Source organism: Equus quagga, chromosome 22, assembly GCF_021613505.1.
Source record: "Equus quagga isolate Etosha38 chromosome 22, UCLA_HA_Equagga_1.0, whole genome shotgun sequence".
NCBI lineage: Eukaryota > Metazoa > Chordata > Mammalia > Perissodactyla > Equidae > Equus > Equus quagga.
In genome coordinates, this window is record NC_060288.1 from 2,195,143 (window position 1) to 2,218,382 (window position 23,240).

Below are 23,240 nucleotides of genomic sequence, written 5' to 3' on the forward strand. Positions count from 1 at the left end.
TTACCCCATCCTCCGGGGTGACTGGGTCACTGGGTCCTGAAGAGGCATTGCTTGTGTTCAGAGTCTCCAAGCCTGGCAAGAAGGGACAGATACCATGTCACTCCCTCGTTTCCTTCATTCTCTAAGCTCCTTTGGGCACTCAGGCACCCAGAACACAAACAAACAGGAGGTGAAGCCCCAATAATTACAGCAAAAGAATCTTCTTCTTTCAGGAAAAAAACCCACAAAAACTTCCCCAGTTGATAGATAACCGCAAACACTTATATTGTGTTTTCTGTGTGCCATGCAGTAGTCTAAGCACTTTTTAGATATTGGTTCCTTTAATTCACAACAATCCTGTCAGATAGGTGTTACTCTACCTTCTTTTCACAGATGAGAAAATTGAGGCACAGAGAGGTTAAGTAACTTGCCCAAGGGCTCACAGCTGGTAAGTCTCATAGCTGGGGCTTGAGCCCAGGAAGACTGGTTAGGGGTCATGCCTACTAGTTATGAAGATAGCAATCCAGTGGACATTTACTGGGGTACCATGTTATAGGTGTATATCCTTCTAGCTTTTTCTCAATGTGTGTACACACATCTGTAAACCCAAACTTGTCAACGTTGTCCCCAAGGCTGAGATGACCCCAACTCCTTGCACAGCCCCCGACTCTGCGTCACCCACCGTGAAGGGTTGTATTGCTGGTGGATCCTGGCTTATCTTCCCAGTCCGGGTCCAGCTGCTCCATGGTCTCAGGCTCTCCTTCACTTCTTCTGGAAGTTGGACTCTTCGTCCTCCCCAGCCCCACCCCTAAACCTCTGCTAGAGGCCCTCCCTGCGATGTGGGGACATGGGAGTTCTTTGTGTGTGTGTCTGCCTTCCTGTGGAACCGTGAGCTCCTGGAGGGCAGGCCCTTGGTTTTATTTCCCATATCCCTAGTGCCTACCGTAGCATTAATTAACTCATTTTAACAAACTCATTAACTTTTACAAATGAGCGTTTATTGTATTTTTCAGCTGTTTCTAGGAAAGGTGATTTCATTGCTTTTCTCAGTCATTGAGTCCAGTCTCTACATCTTCCACCCAGACTTTTTTTCTAGTTAAATCTGTCCATTCTCCTTTCTCACAACAGTTACCACAACCTCTGCTTCTTCCTCCTGTGCAGAATTTTGCCAAGTGGTGGAGTATAGAGACCCAAGATGGTAGGATATCATAAATAGCCCTGAAAACCAAGTGCCGGGACACACTGATGGAGAAACAGTGCCCAGCTCCACCCTACCCTTCTGGGAGAAGGGACAAGCCCTGTCTCTCATGGGAACATTGAAGCTAATTTTCAGTGTGGAGCCCTTGGACCTGCAGTATCCTTCAAGTCCTACTGCATAGGCGACATCACGGACACAGTTCTGTCAAAATCTCAGATCTCTGAGATTTTGGTCAAGACATATGCATTCTCTTTACAATAGTCCTTTATTTGCTTAGTTGTTTGAATGGGAGGGAGGTTACTGACTTCAATATTTTTATCATTAAATAATTCCAGGTTTAACCTTTTTGAAACCACATATTTTTCCTGATATGTGTTGTTTCCTGAATCTGCATTCCTCTCACGTGCTTTAGACGTGTGTGTCAGTTCCATGTAGGAGCTGCCCCCCGGGATCTTCCCTGCTGAGGACTACTGGGGAAACGCTCTGGGGAAACCCTCTGGGGAAACTGAGGGAGCAAACTTTTATTCACGTTAGCAATAGCTCCTCACTCTTAAATACTCCTCATCAAGCAACAGTGAAAAGCAGCGCTCACCTGAGAAACCCAGGGCAGGCAGAGGCCTCCTGGCTAGGACACCATCTAATGAGTAACTCCTCTAAATCAGAGGTGAATCTTGATTAAGAGATATGTAGACATAGTACGGGCTAATGGGCTATAAATCATAAACACAAGAGTTGATGCTACAGAATAAAACTTAGTATAGCTTTGTATTGAAACTCTACACAATCTGGAGCAAATCATCTTGACAGCCTCACTTCCCGCGCACCTCCTTCTGGCTCCTGTGCTCCGGGCAGCCCTGGCAGTGATGCTGCCTATGCACCCCCTGCTGTTGCCTACCTGGGAGTTTACTCCTCCCCTCCCAGCTCTCTGGAATGCCTTCCTCCCTCTGGGCATGTCCAGTTCCCACTTAAAAGTCATTTGTTGTCTGAATTAATTGATATTTTCTGCTCTGATGTGTCTTTGCTGCCCCATGTCTTTCTTTTCCTGTTAAACCAAAATAGTAAAAACCTGCCCAACTTACACCACACACAAATGTGCTAATGGCTATGCTTTGCTGAGCATTTATTTTATGCCAGGCGCTGTGGGATGTGCATGATCTAATTAATAACACAGAACACTAAAAGGTAGGTATATTCATTTTACATTTGAGAAAACTGAGGATCTGAGAGATGAAATGATTCTCCAGGGTCACAAAATTAGTAAATGTTAGAGTTGAAATTGGATCCCAGGATTAACCCAAAGCCACACTTTTATTTTTCTATCATTTTTGTATGTTGTAAATAAGTTAAGGTCTATAAAATAAAGTTTTGAGTGTAGAAATTCAGTGTTCATTGACGTGCTTGATTTGTCCTTATGACTTGTAAAGACTAAAGACATTCTTTGAAGATGGATCTGAGGTTTCTCCTCTATGGACATACCTTTCCTTTGACCTCTAATCAGAAGTGTCTCCATGATGTTGGGGTGAGGCTGCTCCCAGACCCTCTCGGTGGACAGAGCCAGGGAATGTCTATCTGTACATACGTATGTGTCCACATCCACATCTACGTTCATTTTGTTACCCATCTCTATTTGTTGAAAACCTGAGTTCTCACCACTGCCTCTAATTCATCCAATTTTCTCCCTTCCCATTTTGTAACTCCCTTTTCCGATAATGAGAAAGCTGATTCCCATTTTCCTCAATATGTTTATGTTCTGAGTCAACCCCAGGTGTGTAACCAATCTCCCATTACTGATACCCCACCATGCAAATGTCCTTCTAACCCCGCCAGGGCTCTGACACCACCATGCCCCAGCCTCAGCTCCAGGCCCCTACACAGGTACTGACCCTGCTTGGCCCCACTGATGGCTTTGGACTGAATTATTCAGGAGGGAAGGAAGGAAAGAAGGCCAATAAAAGTCTCTACTTCACTTTTTGAACATCTGGAGTACAGTTATAATAATTGTTTTAACGTCCTTGTGTGTTGATTCTGGCATCTCTGTCAGTTCTGCATCAGTTTTGATTTATTTATCTCCTTATTATGGGTCACATTTTCTTTCTTCATTGCATGACTGGTAATTTTTTTACTGAATGTCTGACATTGTGAATTTTGCCTTCTTGGGTGCTGGATATTTTTGTTTTCCTATAAATATTCCTTTTTTTTTAATGAAGATTTTTATCTTTTCCTTTTTCTCCCCAAAGCCCCCTGGTACATAGTTGTATATTCTTCGCTGTGGGTCCTTCTAGTTGTGGCATGTGGGACGCTGCCTCAGCGTGGTTTGATGAGCAGTACCACGTCCGCGCCCAGGATTCGAACCAACGAAACACTGGGCCGCCTGCAGCGGAGCGCGAGGACTTAACCACTCTGCCACCGGGCCAGCCCCCCTATAAATATTCTTGAGCCTTGTTCTGGGACGCAGTTAGGATGGTTGGAAGCAGTTTGATCCTTTGCGTCTTGCTGTTACGATTTGTTAGGAGGGTCTGGAGCAGTGCTCAGTCTAGGGCTAATTATTCACTACTGCTGAGGCCACACCTCTCTGATCACCCAGTGCCTGGGACTCAGTAGGGTTCTGCTCTGGCCGGTGGAAATAGACACTAGTCCAGGTCCTGTGTGAGCCCTGGGCACTGTCACCTTTCACTCTTTTGGATGGCTCTTTCCCAACCTCAAAGAGTTTCCTCTCATACCTGAGCTGTAGGTACTCAGCTGAAGACTCAAGGAGGACCCTTTGCAGACCTCTGGCATTCTCTCTCTGTGTAGCTCTCTCCTCTTTGGTACTCTGTCCTGAGAGCGCTACTCGCCTTGGTCTTCCTCAAGTTTCAGCACCGTCTTCGACCCAGGGAATGCCCTGGGCTCTCTCTCAGCTCCTCCTCCCTGTGCCCGGCCCTACCGGGAGCTCACTCAGGCAGGGACCCGAGGCAGGGCAGTGCTCGCCTCATTTGTTTCCTCTCTCACAGGGAGCACTGCCCGTTGCCTAATGTCCAGGGCCTTGAAAACCAATGTTTCGTATATTTTGTCTGTTTCTGTTGCTGGGTGTTTTTTCAGTTAGAAGGGTAATTCTGGCCCCACCCCCACCATGGTGGAAATAGAGTAATAGTGGTACATATTTAAGATGAATTTTTTAAAATTCTTAAACTCTTAACCCTCAATATATTTCCCAGTCCAGATTCAATGCCAACAACTGGTATATTAAAGGTCCCACAACATTTCTAAATTATGGAATTAGGAAATGATCTTGAGATAGGAAAAGACTCTTAGATCCTGGCTAAAGAGAAGTGGGTATAAATATTCCTGACTACTTCTGATGATTAGTTAAACTTACTTTTTAAAAATGCTTAATAATTCTTACCCAACCTCCACTGTATACTTATAACTATGTTCAAGCATTTTGGGAGTACACAGTCTACCCTTGAAGAGCTCGCAGCTTCTCAGGGAGACACTTTCCACGGGGAAAACGAAATTGCAGGAGAGTATTGTTAATGTTCACATGACTGATTAAAACAATGAGTGACAAAATACCATGTGCCAGAATCTATGTTCTTCATGATAATGGACGCTGGTGGAGTGGAGTGTTCTGGCCCCATTTTTTTTTCAGAGTAACTATAAAACACTTCCACTCGAGTAGATTAACATTCTCATCTTGCCTGAACAAAAAGTTCACGTGCTGTGGCAGATACGGTAGTTTGTCTTTCAATACTTACCTCAACCTCCTTCTAGGATGCCTTCTTGTACTGCAAATACAGAGAGGCTAAAAAGGGTGGTCCTCAGACTCCCTTGCAGCTTGCGGTCTGGTATACTTCAGGTTCCACCAATCAGGTGCCTTCATGTAAGAACAGAATTTGAAATGGAGTTAAGTGGGAATGGAGGCACAGGCATGCATTTTGCTGGCATGGCTTGCAGTAGGTGGGCGTGGCTTTGGAGCTGACTGTTCCAGTGATGTTGCTAATCCACAGATGACCGCTAAGGCAGCATGCACCTGGAAAGAACGATACGGCAGCAACTTCCTGAACTCCTGACGGAGGCTAAGGTTATGATATTCTAGAGCGGTGGTTCTCAACCAGCGGCCATTCTGCACCCAGCGGATATTTAGCAAAATCTGGAGGCATTTTTGATTGTCAAGACAGAGGGCATGCTTTCAGCATCCAGTGGGTACATCCTGCAATGCACCAGATGGCCCCCTCAACAAAGAGCTATCCTGTCCAAAACGTCAACAGTGTCTGTCCTAGAGCCAGCATTGGGTGGTGACATCCTGATTCTCAAAGCTCCCGATCACGGCAAAGTAGTCATTCCCTTAGAGGGTGAGTTTTGGAGGGGTTTTTTGCTTTTACTTTCATTTTATGATGGATTTATTCCCAAGCCATAAGCTTTTGTTGCTTCTGGGATATCTTTTTCTGCTGTGCAACCTCGTCTTCGGGTTTGGGAACAATTTATTCTGTTTCAGGAAAGGTGATCTCAATGCGGCTGGAGGAACTCACTCAGAGGTTATATACGGTCCAAGAGCTCTGCAAGTCTACAGGTGCATTCTGGAGGCTTTGCTCGCCTGGGTGAGCTCCTTGACTAGAGAGCTGACATCTAAATCCTGAAGGTCAGCATTACTGTCTGCGTGTCTAAGTATATGCAACAAAAATTCAGCACTCTTTTTGGGTCCCTGACCCTGTGTCCAGCCCCACTGTTGGGTCTAGGCACATCTACAGTGGCACCATTGTAACCACCTAATGGCACACGTGGCTTCTGTAACGTGGCATCTCTCAGAGACTAGTAGGCTTTTCAGATATGCATGTCCTCCATGGCCTGGGCAGTTTCACAGGTGTCCTTGAAGTGAACACGAAGATTTGAACCTCTTGATTTGCATGATTTTCTGGGGGTTTCCAGGTTAAGTGAGCAATGACCCATTTTCAGAGATCACTTGAGGCTGCTTTGGGGAAGAGCAGAGGGTCCCTTCTGCAGAGTCATTCTGAAAATCCTTCCTAAAGGTTCCACCTGCAGCCTGCTTTTCTAACCCCTCACACAATTTTGTAAGCACCTAATTCCTTGGATTAAACTCCTTTTCTGCTTAGGATGCCACAGCAGTTTCTAATCTGCTATTGATGCCTGATACCCAGGCCACTGCATGAACTGATGTCCATATGATCCCTCCATTGAAAAAAATGCATAAAACGTCATTTTGTGCTAAAAAACCATGAGAAGTAAGTTAAGCTCTTGCATATTTATTTGTCTTTCTTCTTTTCTTTTACCTACAGAGGTATCTGCTGATTTGTCTGTAGAGTAATGTGTAACATGCTTGCTCCAAGCATTTTAAGATACAATAAAGTGAAGATATGCCAAAAGTAAGAAGAGGATGGAAGGGGCCTTTCATGATTTATCAGGACATAAATGCCAGCAAGCATTTTAAATATAAGCAAACAAATCTGAATTCACTTTGGGCTGGAGTGGGCATAAAAGGCTGCCTGGAAGCAGCACGGCATAGGGTTGAGAGCACGGACTTTGGTCCAGAGCAGGCATTTGGGCTCAAATCCTGGCTCTGTGCTGTTGGGAAAGTTGGTTAACTTCATCTGTAAGTTGGCAATGGATAACAGTGTATATGTCCCAGGGACGTTGTACAGATTGAAATAATTAGTATGTGTAAAGCAGTTAAATAGTGCCTATGCATAGTAATGCTATTTGAGTGTTTGTGGAACTGGAGGTAGAACTTCAGTTGGATGGGATGAGGATTGTTAAACGAGTGAAGAGATTTCTGAGGTAGGGACAAGTAGCAAAGCTAGAGGACAGGAGAGAAATTGGCTTGATCTCTGTGCAAGCTGGGTGTTGCGGAACGGTGACATAAAATGTTGGTGCAGTAAGGTAAGGGCATGAGTAGAGAGTCTTGAACATCTTCCTGAATAGGTTGGGCTTTCTCCTGTCAAACGCTAGGAAACTCCTGAAGGATGTTCAGCAGGCAGGTGACGTGGAGAAAGTGATGTTTTAGGAAGAGCCCTCTGAAGGTGATATTTTTTGTTGGCATCCTACACCTTTATACCAACGTGACACACCCATGAGCCACTTTCCAACTGGCCCATAAAAAGATGCTTTAAAATGCAAATCAAAACTAAACTAAAGATATCACCTTACACCCATTAGAATGACAAAAATATCTAAAACTAATAGTAACAAATGTTGGAGAGGTTGTGGAGAAAAAGGAACCCTCATACACTGCTGGTGGGAATGCAAACTGGTGCAGCCACTATGGAAAACAGTATGGAGATTCCTCAGAAAGTTAAAAATAGAACTGCCATACGATCCAGCCATCCCACTACTGGGTATTTATCCAAAGAGCTTGAAGTCAGCAATCCCAAAAGTCATATGTACCCCAATGTTCATTGCAGCATTATTTACAATAGCCAAGACATGGAAGCAACCTAAGTGCCCATCAACAGACGAGTGGATAAAGATGTGGTACATATATACAATGGAATACTACTCAGCTGCAAAACAGAACAAAATCATTCCATTTGCAATAACATGGATGGATCTTGAGGGAATTATGTTAAGTGAAATAAGCCAGCTAGAGAAGGATAGTCTGTGTATGACTCCACTCATATGAGGAATTTAAAAATGTGGACTAAGAACAGTTTAGCAGATGCCAGGGGAAAGGTGGGGTCGGGAGTGGGCACAAAGGGTGAAATGGTGCACCTACAACACGAATGACAAACATTAACGTACAACTGAAATTTCACAAGATTGTAACCTATCATAACTGAAATTTCATAAGATTGTAACTTATCATTAACTCAATTAAAAAAATATTCCCGATTAAAAAAAAAAAGATGCTTTAAACACCTACAAATATTCATGGCAACCATCTGACCTGTCTCTACTCTGGTATCTCTGTCGTGGCCTAAATAGCTTCTGTGGTCCCTGCTTTTGGGGAAGGGAAGTTTGCTCTTAAAAAGTATCATAGTTATTCTATTAGTGGTCTTATAAGAAGAGGAACACACACATACACTGAGGAAAGGTCATGCAGGAACACGGTGAGAAGGCAGCCATTTGCCACCTAGGAAGAGGGCTTTCATAAGAACCCAACCCTTCCGGCACCTTATCTCAGACTTACAGCCTGTAGAACTGTGAGAAGATACATTCCTGTTGGTGAAGCCACCCAGCCTGTGGTACTTTGTCATGGCAGCCTGAGCAGACTAATACACCCATGAAGCCAGACCTGGGAGCAGGCGTTTGAGAAAGATCATGAATTCCATTAGGAACCTGTTGAGTTTTAAGGGACCTGAGTAATATTCAGCTGGAAATTTCTCATATATGGATTACAGATATTAGCAGCCAAGAGTGAGTCTAGAAATACTGGTTTGGGAGTCACCAATCTCTAAACAGCAATTAGATACATGGGAGGGATGAGATCACCCAAACAATGTTTAGAGTGGGAAGAGGGTGAGGTTAGAAACCAAGGTAGAGGGTGCCAACATTTAAGAGGTGGCCAGAGGTGGGCAGATCACAGAGAAGACAGTGACAGAGGAGGGAAGATCAGAAAGAAGGAAAGAAATCCAAGAGTAGAGTGTGATATTCCGGAAGTGAAAGAAAGCTAAAAATTGGTCATCTTGTCAAATGCTATTAAATCATTCAAGATGAAGATTGGAAAGCGGCAGGTGGATCAAGTGACAAGGAGGTCTCTGGGAGCAGTTTGATTTGAGGATTGAAACTAGAAACCAAATTGGGATAGCTGAGGAGCACGTGGGTGAGAGGAAGTGTAGGGAAGACCCATGTCAAGCTGGCTGCATCAGATTCACCCAAGGAGCTTGAAACATATAGATTTCTGGGTTCTTCATCAAGAGATTAGGATTTGGTAGATCTGGGCTGGGACCTACAAATCTGTATTTTTTTAATGTCTCTACGTAACTCTGATGCCCTGCCAGGTTGGGAACTACTGATAGAATGTAAATAACATGACTTGCATTCAAATAGACCTGGGTTCCAATCCTGATTCTGTCTGTTTGAGCTGGAACAAGATACTTAAATCTCTTTGAGTTTCAACTACCTCATTCCTAAAAAAATAACAGTGATAGCCCTACTTTGTGGTATTGATTTGAAGACTGGAGATAACGTATATAAATCATCTGGCACATAGTAAATGTTTGGCAAATAGCAGCCAATGCAATTTAGCAGTGGAAATAATGAATGTAGACTATTCTCTTAATAAATAGTTTGGCTCTGAGTGGCAGGAATAAAGGTCAATAGCTACAGATGTACTAAGGGTCAAAAAAGGGATAGCGTTTGTTTTGTCTTGATTTTTGTAAGTTGGCTGAGATTGAGCAGGTCTATAAACTGAGAGGCAAGAGAGGGAGATGGGGTATAATGAGCCTAGCTCTCTGAGTTGATGAGAGGAATTGTCCAAATTATGGGTAGAAGGATTAGCTTCTGAAGGGAGAAGAAATTCCCCGGAAAGATGTTAGTTGGTATGGGGTCAGAACATTCAGGGGTTCCACTCTGTTTAATCCCAATTTTCTTTATGAAGTAGGAAGCAATGTCATATGCTGAGAGGGGTAGTGTTCTTGAGAGGAGGCACAGGTTTGGAAAGAATATGCTGGAAGTTTGAGGAATGGGAAAGCTAGATGACAAAAGATACATAGCAAGATTAACAAGGAGTGCCAAGGTCTTAGCTCAGGCTGGAGACCACTGATTTCTTCTTTGCCTTCTCTCTATAATACAGGTGGCTTGGTTTGGCTAGCCTCTACATTTATTTAGAAATAATAGATTATACTACTGACATTCGCTAAATAGTTAACCTGTGCCAGGCTGTACTGGGCATCTTCCATGTATTATCACATTCAATCTTCACAACAACCCTATGGTGTAGGTACCATCCATTATCCCCATTTTACAGATGATGAACTGAGACTTAGGTTAACTAACTTGCCCAAGGTCACTTAGCTAATTAGTTGCAGAGGAGGTTCTTCAGATTTGTCTCATTACAGAACTTCTGTTCTTAACTGTGGCACACCATGCATTAATTAGGATTAGGTTCTGGCGGCATATAGAATGGAAAATCCAAATAAGCAATCAGACAAGATACAGGTGTATTCCTTTTCATGTAAAAGAAGATCAGAGGCAGGCAGCCCTGGTCTGGTATGGCAGTTCTGCAGTCATCAGATACCCAAGCTCCTTCTATCTTTTGGATCCACCATTTTAACATGTGGCTTCCATCCTCAAGTTTGCTTCATGGTCTAAAATGGCTCCTGGAGTTCCAACCCTTATGTCAGCATTCCAGAAAACAAGAAGGTACAAGAAGTAAGAGAGTACATATCAGAGTCTCTCCCCTTTTCAGGAGCTTTCCTGCAAGTCCTACCCAATAACTTCCTTTTACATTTCATTGATGGTCTCCCTCGATTCAAGAGAAACTAGGATATGTCATCTTAAAGGCACATTTTGCTGTCCAGAATATAACTGAGTTCCATTAGTAAAGAAGGAGAAAGAAGATATTGGGTAGGCAACTACCAGTGTTTGTCATATAATGATTCCCACATACACTTGAAAATGTAGAGGAAAGTTGCATATCCTTATTTCACTAATATGCAAACTAAGTAGTTCTTGTTAAGCTTTCCAAACTCATTAAGAAGTGAGCTGTCTCAGCAGTGGCTTTATAGGAGAATATTTCAATAATGTCTCAATATGAAGCCTTAGTTATCATATAAGTTAGGGACTTTTTGGCTCCTAGTAATAGAAAACAGGACTCAAACTGACTTAACTAATGAAGACCTTGTTTAGGTTAGCTGGTGAAATCCAGAGGCAGAGTGGGCCTGGGAGATGTTTCAGGCAGAATGGCTCCTGATAAAAGTTGAGGCTAAATGCTTCTTCCTCACATCCACAGGGACAGAATGCGTCCAGCTTCCCAGAGTTCCCCATTAAGGACAAGAAAGAAGTTTCCTAGAAACCTTCGGTCCAACTTCTCCTCATGTCTCCTTGACTAAAACGGAAAAAGATGCTCCTTCTTGAACAAAGCATGGACCAGGATAAGAACACCTTTAGACTAATTGGGCCACGCCCAATGAGCTGAGGTCAGTTCCCCCAACCACACTGCTGCTGGGGACAGTTGGAGTAGATATTGGAGCATCAGCCATAATGTTGTCTATAGTTTTTTTTCCCAAAGGATTTCAGAAGACATTTTTGTATTCCAGTGTTATAATCATGAAATAGAATGTATTACAATGTTTTCGATTAGTGGTCGAAAATATTGTTTATTACTTATAGATGGGACTACTTTAGAAATTGTAAAAATTGAGTTTATTAAATAAGAATGAGAAATGGGAAGAAATAGTAAAAGGGAGTAGACCTATATAAATTCATAATCTTACTGTCGTATTTGGCAAGAGTTTCATTTTTCCCTGTACAGGATATATTCATACATGGTATTTTCCTAAGAAAATTTTATATGTGGTTATCTCCTACCTGTTATGCCAGCCCTGGTGGTCTAGTGGTTAAGATTCGGCACTCTCCCCACCCACCCTGGACTCATTTCCCAGTCAGGGAACCACACCACCTGTCTGTCCATTGTCACACTGTGGCAGCTGTGTGTTGCTGTGATGCTGAAAGCTATGCTACCTGTAATTCAAATACCAGCAGGGTCCCCCATGGTGGACAGGTTTCAGCGGAGCTTCCAGACTAAGACAGACTAGGAAGAAGGACCTGGCCACCCACTTCTGAAAAAACTGGCCATGAAAACCCTATGAATAGCAGCGGAGCATTGTCTGATATAGCGCCGGAAGGTGAGAGGACGGCACAGAAAGACCGGGCAGTGCTCCACTCTGCTGTACGCTGGGGCGCTAGGAGTCAGAACTGACTCCATGGCACTAACAACAATTTATCCTTTGTAGATTTTTAAATATTTTTGAAGCTCATATCTTACTGAATTTTATGAAATAGCATAAAGACAGAAAGAACTGTATCTAGAACCTAAGAGTGGTAAAAGTTGTTGGGTTTCTGTAGCTTCCAGTTTCCACCTTGGAGGGGCTTCTGAGAGGGCAGCAGTGCTCTTCCCTCCACCCCTCTCATTCTGTGGGAGCCACTTATCCGAAAGGTGAGTTGGGGAGAAGGAACTGGGCAGACACACTGAGTCTGGAAATCTATACTTACTGTGTTCTTCAATCTATTTACATTTATTATTACTGACATATTTGGATTTATTTCTTTATCTGCAAAAAGAATATACCAAGTTTTAAAAAACATCGTTTCAGCGTCCAGCCCAGTGGCACAGTGGTTAAGTTCGCACGTTCCGCTTCTTGGTGGCCCAGGGTTTGCTGGTTCGGATCCCAGGTGTAGACATGGCACTGCTTGGCAAAAGCCATGCTGTGGTAGGCCTCCCACATATAAAGCAGAGGAAGATGGGCACGGATGTTAGCTCAGGGCCAGTCTTCCTCAGCAAAAGGAGGAGGATTGGCAGTAGTTAGGTCAGGGCTAATCTTCCTTAAAAAAAAGAAAAATCTTTTCAGTTTTTGCTCTTTACTGGCTTTACAGACAGGAATTAAAAGTTTTTTCTTATAGTAGTTGTGCTTCAAATTTTAGCTTGACTATCTACCTTTAAAAAAACCCTACAGATAATTGATACCTTTAACTCCAAATAATCCTCTAACTCCAATAACCCCCTTCCAGGCTTACATTGTTACGGCGGTCCAACTAGGTTGTTCTAGCTCACTATTTTTTTAACCCCACAAATTAAACATTATTATTACTGTTTTATAACAATCAATGTTTGTTTAGAATTTCTCACATCTCAGATCTTCTTTCTAGGATCATTTTCATTCTTTGTGACTCCGTTGGAAATTTCTTTAGTATGAAGTAAATTTCTTTTTATTTCTCTGTCTTGGAATTTATTGGAATTGTTGAATCTGTGGATTACTGTCTTGCATCAGTTATGAAAAATTCTCAGCCACTATTACTTTGAATATTGCTTCTCTCGTTTTCTGTTATCTCCTTCTGGAACTCTCTTAGAACAGATGGCAATTTCTCTCTTTACCAATGCATAACTTAACTAGCCTTTCATAGTCTCTATCTCTTTGGTTCTGGGCTGCATTCTTTGAAATTCCTCCAGATTTGTCTTCTAGTTCAGTATTTAAACTTCATCCATTATGCTGTCTAATTTTTCTGGTTTTATTTCATGATATTTTATTAAGATAATTTTCAAAATACAGATAAGTAGAATTTTACACTAAAATCTCATATACTCACCACCTATACTCTACAATCAACATTTTACTGTACTTGCTTTTTCATATATCTCTGTACCTGTCTATCCCTCTACACATCCATCAGTCCAGCTTTTGTTGTACATAAAGTAAGCTGTAGCATTGGTATACTTATCCCTAATTCCTCTATTTAGTTATTTTTAATTCTTATATTTTCCACTTGTAGAAGGTCCATTTGTGCCTTTTTCATATCTATCTAGTCATTTCTGATTTTTTGCACATGACTCATCTTTCCAATTCCTTCTTTTATTTCATAAACATATCAGACATATTTACTTTACAGTCTATAAGGTTGTGACATTTAACAATTAAAAATACACAATGCCAAATTAAATTTGAATTTCAGGTAAATGATAAATTTTTAGTATAAGCATGTCCCAAATATTGCATGGGACATACTTATACTTAAAACTTATTCATTACTTATGTAGGATTCAAATTTAATGGGGCACCCCATGTTTTATCTGGCTATTATCTGATAATTCCCATATCTGAAGTCTTAATAGGATTAGCTCATTTGTTTTGCTGAATCTTGCTAATGACGGCTTGTTTCCTTGTGCATTTTGTGATTTGGGGTTGTTGGCTCATTTTTATTTAAATGTTTCTGTCAGACTTTTTCCAAGGCCTAGGAGGAGGTACCTTCCTCCAGGGAATGTCGCATTGCTTCTGCCAGGTGTCTGGGGCACTACAGATCTGCTCCACTTGAAACTAAAATTTTCAGCTATTAGTTTTCTGGGCTATGTCAAGAGTGAAAATTTGGGCCAGGAACTCTCAAAAAAAAAAAAAAAAGCTAGTAGCCAGAAAATGTCAATGAAAGCTTTTTCTTTTTTATAAAAACCTTCTGCACAAAGATAACGTGGAAACAATTTTAGTTGCCATGTGCCTCTTCTAGGTTTACATGCTCCTAGTTCAGTTTTCCCATTGCTGAGTCCTGGCTTTCTCTGGGGGGCTCCTGGCCTGCACACACCCAGCGCCTGGCACCAGGTGCCCGGGGAGAGGCGTGGGGTATGAAGCGGCAGCTTCAGCGTTTCCTTCCTCCCTTCCACGGACTGCGCTTGTTTGCTCAGGACATCAGAGGAATCCCACCTGAAGACCTCAGATACATCCACTTATTTAAATGAATGACTTTAATATTTCGGTTGGCCTTTCAGATGCTTTGGAGAGCCTCCATTTAGCCTTATTGCTGGAAACCTGTGTTCTTTATTCATCAAACGATCTTTTGATTTCATAAAGTTAAAGCGTTGCTTCACATGTTGTTAAATATGGAGATCTAAATCAGGCAGACCTTATCTGATTACTAACGTGTGTAAAACAAAATAAGCAGAATTCCTTTCAGAATTCTATCTTACCTTAGGAAGCTAATCTTTTTCTAGGCATAACAGATGATATAAAAGTAAGTCAATTAAAGTAGCCACATTAAATAAAACCCAAACAGTACAACTGGAATAACCAGCTTCACCAGGTCAGTGCACACATAATGTCACATATTCAAAGTAATCCACCTCATTGGAGAGAGAACTGGAGACCCTGCTGGGTCCTGTAATGACCCCCATTCCCATTACTGCAGAGCCCACTCCCTGCCTGGGCTTCCCCAGGTACGGGCTCTTTATTCCCTATTCAGACACGCTGCCTTAGTTCCTCAAATTCACCACGCCCTGGATGGTTGGGTCAGGAGGCGCGCCCAGTCTGCCCCATGTGACAATGCTCCTAGTTACACAGCCACCCTGACAATCTAGCCTGGATTTTGGTTCTGATTCCCCTTCCCTCATAATAAGCAACTGCCTGGGGACACTTGGGATCTTTTCCTGATGAAGTATTTCAGACAGGTCTGACTCAACACAGCTGAAATATTCTAACATTGTCCCTCAAGATGGGAGGAATGTGTGCATGAGGGTCTCAATATTCTGGAGGAATCCTGGTCTTTACGCAAAATATCCTTTCCTCTTGGCATCATAGCAAGGAGTATTGGGAGGGGCAGCCTTTGTCAAGCCATTAACAAATGGTCATGCTACATCCTTATCCCAGGGCAATTAAGTGCCTAATTAAGAAGGGCTACTCAAATGATTTGTTTCAGGAAAAAAATCTACTCCCAAGATGAGGTGGCTTATGAGCTACACTAGACATCTGGTATGAGCGATACTAGATGTCGAGGCGGGGGGAAACTTTTCATTGATAGCTTGTGCCTTAAAACAATGTACAACTGTTTACCTCACCAGAAAAGCTCTGGAGAAAGTTGAAAGAATGTCTCCCCATAGATTGGTTATTAGTTACAAGGAGAAAAATAGTAAATCTAAGGTTGTGAAACCAGACAATAACTTGGCCAGGTGATCAGAATTAACTTCACCCACTAAATATCTATATTAAAAAATAAGATATATCTCAAGTCAATAACTTGCCAATTAAAGAAACTAGAAAAAGGAGAGAAAACTAAACCCAAAGCAAGCAGGAGGAGGGAAACAACAAAGACTAGAGTGGGAATAAATAGAAACAGAGGATAGAAAAACAATAGAGAAAGTTTGGTTCTTAAAAAATATCAACAAAATTGATAAACCTTTAGCTAGACTGAGGAGTGAAAAAGAAAGAAAACTCAAATTACTAAAGTCAGAAATGAAAAAGGAGACATCACTCCAATTTTACAGGGAAAAAAAGGGATTAAAAGGAAATACTATGAACAACTGTATATATCTAAATTAGATAACTAGATGAAGCAGACAAACTCCTAGAAAAACAAAAAGAACCCAAACTGATGCAGGACAAAACAGAAAATCTGAATAGACCTATAACAAGTTAAGAGATTGAATGAGTAATTTAAAAACTTCCCTCTGTCGACGAAAATAATCCATAAACAATCTGTAAATGAAAATTTGGGTGAGTTTATTCTGTGCTGAAATCTGAGGACCATGGCCCGGGGCCTTTCTTCCCAAAGGAAGAAAGGGCACTGAAGAAGTGGGGTGCACAGAGTGGTTGTATACCCCCAAACAGGGTGTTTCACATATGATTGAAATGTCCCTCCCACAATAGTCACAAGATTGCCCTGTCGGCACAGCGCTTGATGGACACAGCAGGTAGTGGGTCTGCTATCTTGGTGGGCGTAGCAGGAGGCAAGTCTATTGTCTCCAGCTGGGCGGTCACAGGTGAGCACAGCAATCAGTTTCTAGCCTAAGGAAAGATGCTTAATCCTTAAGGAGATGCCAACGTTGGGAGGGGGAGGGAAGTTGCACCTTTATCTCAAGGGCCTTTTGCTCTTGCCATAGGGAATATCTAAAGCAGATATACAATGCATGCTCAACAGCCACGGTCAGGCCCTTTTGGAAAGACAAGGTCAGGCTGAATTAGGTTTATACCAAATGGCTTCCTCATATTCTCCAATATATCCTATTGCTTGCCATTTTTATTTGTCACCTCAAAGAAAAACTCAGGCCCAGATGACTGCACTGGTGAATTCTACCAAACATCTAAAGAAGAATCATACCAATCCTTGACAAAGTCTTCCAAAATGTAGAAGAAGTAACACTTCCCAATTCATTCACTGAGGGCAGTACTATCGTGATTCCAAAACCAGACAAAGATCACAAGTAACGGGGGAAACCTATAGAACAATAGCCCTTATGAATATAGTGTAAAAATCCTCAGCAAATACTACCACAATGAGCCCAGCAACACAGAAAAAGGATTATATACCAAGACCAAGTGGAATTTATTCTAGGAATTCCAGATTGGTCTAAGATATGAAAATCAATGTCATACACCACATTTGTAGAATTTAGGGCAAAAACCATTTGATCATCCCAATAGATACAGATAAAGCATTTGACAAAATGCTCAACAGGGGCTCGCCCCGTGGCACAGCAGTTAAGTGCACACGTTCAGCTTCAGCGGCCCAGGGTTCGCCGGTTCAGATCCCGGGTGTGGACATGGCACCGCTTGGCAAGCCATGCTGTGGTAGGCGTCCCACATATAAAGTAGAAGAAGATGAGCATGGATGTTAGCTCAGGGTCAGCCTTCTTCAGAAAAAAGAGGAGGATTGGCAGCAGATGTTAGCTCAGGGCTAATCTTCCTCAAAAAAAAAAAAAAGAAGAAGAAGAAGAAGAAGAAAGGTAATGGGTTTATCTTCTCAGGATTAACTGATAATGATAATACCACGTATTCAATCACCTAACAGCAGATAGCTAGCTGCCCCTATGGAATGGTGGAATGGTCTATTGTCGGACAGTTGGGAACATTAATATAATTCCCACAGCCTCAGAGAGACAAAGTAGGAAAAGAATTTTCCAGTCAGAATGGAACTACATATGCAGACTCATGTAAATACAAGAAAACATAGCATGTCTGAGGCGTTGCAGGTAATTCAGGAAGGCAGAGGACAGGGAGGACAAGAAAATGGGGTTAGCAGGGAAACTTTGTGGGTCTCACCAAGAAGTGTGGGCTTTCTTCCATAGGTGATAGGGAGCCAAGAAAGGTTGCCATATGAGAGTGACAGGGACCAGCCCAAATTCCAGTACGATTTACAGTTTGGAGGGAAGCTCTCATAACCTGCTTCTTTCTGCAAACCTTGCCACCATCCCTTCACCATCTAGAGGATAATTCAGTGCGTGGGGGCTTGGTGGCTTCAGCACGTGTCCACAAATTCTTTAATACTCCTCGCTCCAGGAGGTGGAGTTCACCTTCCCCTTGATTGCTGGCTGGCCTGGATGACTGGCTTCCAGGGCATAGAATGGAACAACAGGAACTTTATGGAAGAGAAACCCCCTTACCAAAGCCATCAAGATTAACATCATGATATATATCATGATAGCACATCAATATCATGTAGCCCCTGAGAGGATGCGAAGGGAAGGGCACATCGTCTCCATGGTATTCTTCCCAAAAGCTGGGGGAAAAGTATATAGAACTTTCTGTACTATCTTTGGAACTCTTCCATAAATTGAAAATTATTTCAAAATAAAAGTGAAAAACATAATTTCAAACTAAGAAGTAAAAAAAAAAAAATAGGATAATACCTTTGCTTTCAAAAGATCTTCACTGAAGAGAATTTTAAGGATATATTTTAAGCAGAGTGAAATGATCCCACGTGAAGGTCTGAGATTCCAGAAGGAATGATGAGTAGAAATTATAAGTATTTAGGTAATTCTAAATGCACATCAACTATATAAACAATAACATTTTGAGGGCTTAAAAAAGAGAGACAATATACATGAAAACAATATCAAGTACATAAGAGGGGAGGATCACACTTTAAATGTCCTAGGAGTCTTGTGCCATTCAAGAAGATGACAAAGATATTAACTTTAAACTTTGACAAGTATACGTATTAGAATTTCTGGCATTACCACTAAAAAAAGGATAGTCATCATCCAAATCAGTAGAGACTTTTAAAAAATCTAAAAAAATCCAAATAAGGCAAGAAAGTAACTACAAATGAATATAGAAAAGACAGGATAAATAGAAACTACAAAATAAAATAGTAGAAGTAAATATAAATAAAAAATAAACAGACTAAAAGCTCAGTTAAGGAAAAAAAAAATATATATATATATTTTGGCTGCAGAAGATTCACCCTGAGCTAACATCTGTGCGAGGCTTGCTCTATTTTGTATGTGGGTCACCGCCACAACATGGCCACCAATGAATGTGTGGGTCCACACCCAGAAACAGAACCCAGGCCGCTGAAGCAGAGAGTGCTGAACTTAACCACTAGGCTACAGGCCAGGCCCTAAATACTATATTTTTAAAAATCAAGATATAAAATGGCTTACAAGAGACATTTCTAAGACATAAAGATACAGAAAGTTGAAGGAAAAGAGCAGAAAAAGATATAGCAGGCAAATACTAACCAAAAGAAAGCTAATAAGCTTTAACGCAAAAAGCACTACTAGAGCTTATATATTACAGTATACCGTCATGCCCCACATAAAGATGTTTCGGTCAATGATGGACCACATATGTGACAGTGGTCCCATAGAATTAGTACCATATAGTCTAGGTGTGAAGTAGGCTATACCATCTAGGTTTGTGTAAATACACTCTATGATGTTCCCACAAGGATGAAATCACCTAACAACGCATTTCTCAGAACATATCCCCATTGTAAAGCACAGCATGATTGTAATGATAAAAAGGTTCACTTTCCTAGAATGATATCACAATTCTAATGTGTATGCACCTAATAACATAGCCTAAAAGCACATTTGTATTTCTAAACTTGGAGAGAATTTCAAGGGAAAATAGACATCTATTATCATAGTAGATTTTACAACATTACTCTCAACAATGGGTAAATCAAGCAGGAGAAAAACATCATAAGGAAACTAAAGATTTAACCAACAGAATTAAGAAGATCCAATTTCCAGATACAGAGTATTTTTTTCCAATATTTTTCAAGCACAGTGAAATATTTGTGAAATTGATCACATGCGTTAGGCCATAAAGCAATTCTCAACAAATTTTCAAAGGATTAAACTTATGTGGGTTACGTTCTTTAATTATAGCTCAATTAAGTTAGGAATGAATAATAAAAAGATAAGCAAAAAATTCCCTATATTTGAAAATTAACAAATACAATTTTAAATAACAGAAAAATATTTAGAATGTAAAAATGATGAAAATACCACATATGAAAACGTAAAAGTGTTAAATTCTTATATTAGAAAAGAAGAAAAAATGTTCTAAAAATCCACTCAAGTTAGAGAACAAAAGAATAAATCGAGGGGCTGGCCCCGTGGCCGAGTGGTTAAGTTCGCGTGCTCCGCTGCAGGCGGCCCAGTGTTTCGTTGCTTCGAATCCTGGGCGCGGACATGGCACTGCTCATCAAACCACGCTGAGGCAGCGTCCCACATACCACAACTAGAAGGACTCACAACGAAGAATATACAACTATGTACCAGAGGGGCTTTGGGGAGAAAAAAGGAAAAAAATAAAATCTTTAAAAAAAAAAAAAAGAATAAATCGAAAGAAAATAGGAGAAAAAGAAATATTAATGATAAAGATGGAAATTAAGGAAATAAAAATAAATAAAAAATAGAGAAGATCAGCAAATCCAGAAGTTATTTCTTTGAAAAGATGTATAGCGCTGATAAACTTCTGCCAATAACGCTCAAGGAAAAAAAGGCGAGATGACAAAAATAAACAATATTAAGAGTAATGAAGAAAACATAATTACAGATACTACAGAAATTACACGGATTATAAAAGGATATTATAAACAACTTCCTGGAAATGAAAATGAAATGGGCAAATTCTGAGAAAAATATGTTATCAAAACTGATTAAAGAAGATAGAAAACCATAAAAATTTTACAACTGTTAAGGAATTGAATCAGTATGCAAACATTTTCCCACAAAGAAAACTCTAGATCTGGATAGTTTTATTGGTGGATTTTTCCAAATGTGTAAACAACAAATAATTTTATCTTATAAAGCTACCTAGAAAATGGAAAAAGGAGGAAATCTCCTTTCTCATTTTATGAGGCCAGCATAACTTTGATACCAAAACAAGCAAGAATAAATCAAGACAGGAAAATTATAGATCAGATTCACTCATGGACATAATCACACAAATCCTAAACAAATTAGTGATGCATCTAATCCTGTTATTTCTTAAAAAAAAAGGTAATATCATGACCACGTTGGGTTTGTCCCAGGAATGCAAAGTTGATTTAACATTAGAAAAACAATCATTGGGGCCGGCCCCGTGGCCAAGTGGTTGAGTTCCCACACTCTGCTTCAGCGGCCCGGGGTTTTGGGTTTTGCTGGTTCGGATCCCGGGCTCAGACATGGCACAGCTCATCAAGCCATGCTGGGGCAGCATCCCACACAGCACAACCAGAGGCACTCACAACTAGAATATACAACTATGTACTGGGGGGCTTTGGGGAGAAGGAAAAAAAAGAAGATTGGCAACAGTTGTTAGCTGAGGTGCCAATCTTTAAAAAACAAAAAAAAAAAGAAAAAGAAAAACAATCATTGCCACTCATTATATTCAGAGATTAAAGGAGAATATCAGAAATCCTGTCATTAGTTGCAGGAAAAGCATTTGACAAAATTCAACATTTGATAATGTTAAAAACTCTCAGCAATGTGGGAATAGAAGAGAAGTTCTTCGTCCTCTTAAAGAGCATTCTCAAAAACTACAGCTAATATCATCCTCATTTTGAAAACATTCCTTTTTTAAGATTAGAAGCAAGACAAGCATACCAACTATCACTATTCAAATGATAAAAGAGAGGATTGATACTTTTATGTAAATTACTAATAGGAGCCAGTGTTCACCAAAAGACAGCGTTAAGAAAAGGGAAATAAGCTAAAAACTAGGGAAATAACATGCAACATATATAACCGACATGTATCAGAACTCGGAATATATAAAGAACTAAGAAAGATACAAGCAATACAATAGAAAAATAGGCAAAAGACTAGAACAAGACTTCACAGAAAAGAAAATTCAAGTGGCCAATAAACATATGAAAAAAAGGTCAATCTCACTAGTAATCGGGGAAATGCAAATTAAAATACTACAATAATAATGAGTTAACGTTATAGTGTGCTTACTATATAATGCAGACTATTTTAGCGCTATAACTATAGTAACTTTTAAAATTCTCACAACTTTCCTATGTGATAACATGGTAGGCATTAAGCACTATTAACTGATGTGCCATGCATGAGAAAATTCAGAAAGTCTTAAAGTCAAGCCATATAACTCTTTCAACTTTGTTCTTTTTCAAAGTTGTATGACAATACTATATCTTTCGTATTTCAATAAGAATTTTAGAATCTCCTTGTCAGTTTCTGCAAATACATCCTGCTGGGATTATAGCTGTGATTGCATTGAATCTACGAATCAATTTGGGAATAATTGACATCTTAACAATATCGAGATTTCCAACCTAAGAACAAGTATAGCTTCCCAGTTTCTTGGGTCATCTTTAATTTCTCTCAGCAATATTTTGTAGTATTCAATGAACATATCTTGCACATCTGTTGTTAAATTTACCCATAAACATTTCATATTTTTTTTATGTTTCTCAAATCTTTCATTTTTAATTTTTTTAATTGCAGTAACATTGGGTTATAACGTTACATAGCTTTCGGATGTACATAATAATATATTTCGGATTCTGTGTAGATTACATCATGTTCACCACCCAGAAACTAATTATAGTCCATCCCCTCACATGTGAGCCTCATCACCCCTTTTGCCCTCCCCCCTTCCCCTATGGTAACCACCAATCCAGTCTCCAATGCTATGCGTCTGTCGTTGTTTTTATCTTCTACTTATGAGTGAGATCATACGGTATTTGACTTTCTCCCTCTGACTTATTTCACTGAGCATAATACCCTCAAGGTCCATCCATGTTGTCAACATTTCATATTTTTGATGCTGTTTTAAAATGTATTATTTTTTACATTTTCGTCTCCAATGGTTTGTTGATGGTATATAGAAATACACTTTTTTAATTGTAGTGAAATACACATAAAATTTACCATCTGAACCATTTTTAAATGTATAGTTCAGTGGTGTTAAGTACATTCACATTGTTGTGCAACCATCATCACCATCCATCTTCAAACTCTTTTCATCTTGCAAGACTGAAACTCTGTACTCATTAAACAATAACTCTCATTTCCTCCTTCCCCCAGCCCTTGGCAAACACCATTCTACTTCCTGTCTCTACGACTTTGACTACTCTAGGTACTTCATATAAGTGGTATCATAAAGTTTTTGTCTTTTTGTGACTGGCTTATTTCACTTAGCATAATGTCCTCAAGGTTCATGCATGTTGTAGCATGTGTCAGAATTTCCTTCATTTT

General features: G+C 40.5%; 1 pseudogene; it reads right to left on the reverse strand.

The window, feature by feature from the left end:
* Nucleotides 1-5,556: 5,556 nt before the first annotated feature.
* On the reverse strand, nucleotides 5,557-6,103 carry LOC124231586 (60S ribosomal protein L17-like; annotated as a pseudogene).
* Nucleotides 6,104-23,240: the final 17,137 nt, after the last annotated feature.